Genomic DNA, 3914 nt, shown 5'->3' on the forward strand with positions numbered 1-3914 from the left:
AAGACAGAACAAAATATGTTTATTCTGCTTTATTTCTTATTTTGAAAGTGATAGGTAGAATAAGGAAAGATGACAACAGACATACTTTTAACCAAATATTTTATGAATATTTTTTTTTCTTAAACCTGTTTAGTGACAAAGTTGAGATCTGGACATAAGTAGGCCAGATGGAAATCCAGCCACAAGCATTGTATACAGCAGAACATATTTATTCATATTTTTAATGAAATATATTTTAATATATAATATATATAGTACTGCATAACTTCCAGTTAAAAAATTGCAAATAAATAATAAATCTTAGGCCACACAAGAGAACTGGCTGTCAGCATGAAACAGAGATCCCCATGTACCCATGGGGTAGTGATTTCAATTGTGTTCTTAAGAGGAAATACAAAGATTGTGTTCGCCCTTTCACCATTGTACTATGCTTAGTAACTTTTTTTTTTTTTTACTGTCAAAGTTTGTCAGAGGTATTAAAAGACCTAGAACAATTTTATTGAGAGCAAAATGAAACACTTTTAACAGGCCAAAAGAAGTGAAATGACATTTGGAATGAAACTTCAATCTTGTTTGTTCTAAGCAGCATTTCTGGGAGTATCTAAGAGAGTCAGCAAGCAAGTTTACATAAAATACTACTCTTTTGTGTGCTTAACATCTGGAAAACATGTGTGGCATGCAGGAATTACTTTACTTCTTTCATGCTACTACCAGAAATTATTTGACCTAATCTTCAGTGTAAATAACCTAAGTAGATAAATAAAGGTAAGGTAATGAGCAGTGCGTTATACAATAATTTAGCTCTTCTACCAATAAATAAATAAATAAAAAATTAGCACCTAAGTTCAGAGTTAGATCCCTAAACAAAAAAGAGTATTTCCATGCTGGTGCCTAAATCCCCAAGACATCTAAAAATATCACCATGAATACTGACTTTACAGCCACTGGGATTCTAAAGAACTTATGAAGTCTCAAAAATACCAAAAAGCTCAATGGCAATTTTAAGCCTACATTCCAGCATTATTCACAGACAAAAGCCTTCTTTTTTCCTAACTCGCTTGCAGGATTTGGGCCTATTTTCTTGTTCTGAACAAGTATAGTTTCTAGTGTGAGAATCCAGGACTTGCCTCTCCCAGCTAAGTGCTCTAAACTCCAGGCTGTACAAACAGCTGATTGTATGAGTAGATAAGCATTTTATATTGAACAATTTTACCAAAGGGTGTGAAGAACACTTCTGCTTTTCATTTCTAAACTTGAACATCTGGAAATTGGATGCCAAAACTGTCCTTGATGAAAGTCCATTTGACTCAATGAGTCTACTCTGTATTAAATTATTTTTTTTGCTTTAAAAGCTGGAAAAAAGTTTATGTCCCAACATTTCCATGGAAAATTTAAAATGACCTTCTAATTTAAGCATCTTTTTAATCTTAGAATGTTCATGAGTGTCTGGTATGCAGTGAAGTCTCAGGACAGTTTTTTGTGCTGCAAATAGAGCAAATAAATAATGATAGAATCATAGAATCGCTCAGGTTGGAAGGGACCTTAAAGACCATCTAGTTCCAACCCCCTGCCATGGGCAGAGATGCCACCCATTAGATCAGGTTGCTCAGGGCCTCATCTAACCTGGTATTGAACACCTCCAAGGACGGAGCAACCACAACCCCTCTGGGCAACTTGTTCCAGTGCCTCACCACCCTCTGAATGAAGAATTTCCTCCTAACATCTCATCTAAATCTCTCCTCTTTTGGTTTAAAACCATTCTCCCTTGTCCTGTCGTTTTCTGATTGAGCAAAAAGTTGTTTTCCATCTTTTTTTATAAGCCCCCTTTAGGTATTGAAAAGCCACAATAAGGTCACACCAGAGCCTTCTCTACTGTAGGCTGAACAGCCTAAACTCTCTCAGCCTTTCTTCGTAGGAAAGGTGCTCCACTCCTCTGATCACCTTTGTGGCCCTCCTCTGGACCTGCTCTAAAGGATCCACATCCTTCTTGTGCTGGGGGCCCCAGACCTAGTTGCAGTATTCCAGATGGGGTCTCACGAGGGCAGAGTAGAAGCAGGCAACCACCTCCCTCAACCTGCTGGCCACGCCTCTGTTGATGCAACCCAGGATGCAGTTGGCCTTCTGGGCTGCAATTGCGTGCTACTAGTTCATGTCAAGTTTTTAATCCACCAGAACCCCCAATTCCTTCTCTGCAGGGCTGCTCTCAATGAGTTCTTCTCCCAGTCTGTACTCATGTCTGGGATTGCCCTGACCCAGGTGCAGCACCTTGCACTTAGACTTGTTGAATCTCATTAGGTTCACGTGGGCCCAATATTCAAGAATATTCAAGCGTTTCCAGGTCCCTTTGGATGACATCCCTTCCTTCTGATGTATCAAAAGTACCACCCAGATTGGAGTCATCTGCAAACTTGCTGAGGGTGCACTCGATCCCACTGTCTATGTTATATAAAAATATAATAGATAATGGATAAATAATATAATAGATACATAATATATAATCCTATATAACTATTTCTCAGTGACTTGTGAGAGAAACACTGTTCTAGGCATGTGCCAGAACACTGCAGTATCACTATGGAGGTGCATCAGGTCTAAAATAATACAACTCGAGTGTCAAAACCAAACAGGTTTGCTACTTGAATGAAAACATTACCTGTATTTTTGTCCTGTGGTCAAAGGGAAAAAAGAAATATGCAACCAACAAAACTGAAAGAGGAGCTTTCATATTTGGTTTAGGTGCCCAGGCGTTGGCAGCAGGGGCCTGCAGGGGCAGCCTCTGTGATGAGAGGCCAGGGGCTGACCCATGCCAGACACAGCCAGATCCAGCCAGCTCCAAAGGACACACCACTGAGCATAGCTGAGCCCATGAGCCAAAATGGTGGTGCCTCTGGGATAACATACATTAAGAAATGGCAGAAAAAAGAGATACAGGAAGAGGATGTGGGAGAAAAAAAGACATTGAGAAACAGCAATGCAAACACAAAGAGCAGAGAAGGAAGGGGAGGAAGTTGCTAAGGTGCCAGAGCATACCCTGCAGCTCATGGAGAGGACCATGGTGGAGCAGGTATCCGTGTTGGACCATCTAGCACCTCTCTCTGCACAGATATGAAATAAACAAATATCCTGACTTGGTGTGTTAATCAGCTCTTTGCACACCAGGTAACAGAATCCAGGTTTTGGGACAACAGAAAGAGCAGCAGAAACTCGTATGTACCGATGACAGCCCTCAATTCCCTATCTTCTCATGCTGCTCAGAGTGGGGAGAGAAGCCAGGAGTGGCTTATTGAGGATGAGTTCAGCTGCGTCTGGGAAAAGGGACAGATGGAGAAGGTAGTGGTTAAAATGTATGTATTTATTTATTGTCTTTGTTTCTCATTACCTGACTCCGTTCTGGCAGTACATAAAATTATTTTTCCCCATATTGAGTCTGTTTTGCCCATTACAAAAATAATTACAGAATTATCATTTTGTAAATGATAATAGATTTTATTATTCTTATTCTTATTTTTTTATTATTTTTATTTTTTATCTCAACCCATAAGCTTTCTCATCCTATTTCCTCTCATGTTGAGGAGGAGGAGTGAGAGAGCAGCTGGATGTTTTTTCTGGCTGCTGGGCAAGGCCAAGCCCACCATAGCTTTCTAAGAAGCAAAATATTACTCAAGTTAGATATAAGAGCTGTGTGTGTGAAGAAGAGGACAGTTACTAATGTTAAGTGCCAGGGCTAACTCTTCAATGAAAATGTACCAGAGGAAAAAATAATACTGTGTAGTAAAATAAGATAGACAAAGCTTAATTCTCCCAGTAGGATTCAAAAAAAAAAAAAAAGAAAGATATAGAATTATGCTTACTGAAGGGCGTAATAAAATCTTTTAAATGTAGACTGCCATATAGCAAAGTGAATTCCATTCCAT

This window comes from Cygnus atratus, chromosome 4, assembly GCF_013377495.2.
Source record: "Cygnus atratus isolate AKBS03 ecotype Queensland, Australia chromosome 4, CAtr_DNAZoo_HiC_assembly, whole genome shotgun sequence".
Taxonomy (NCBI): Eukaryota; Metazoa; Chordata; class Aves; order Anseriformes; family Anatidae; genus Cygnus; species Cygnus atratus.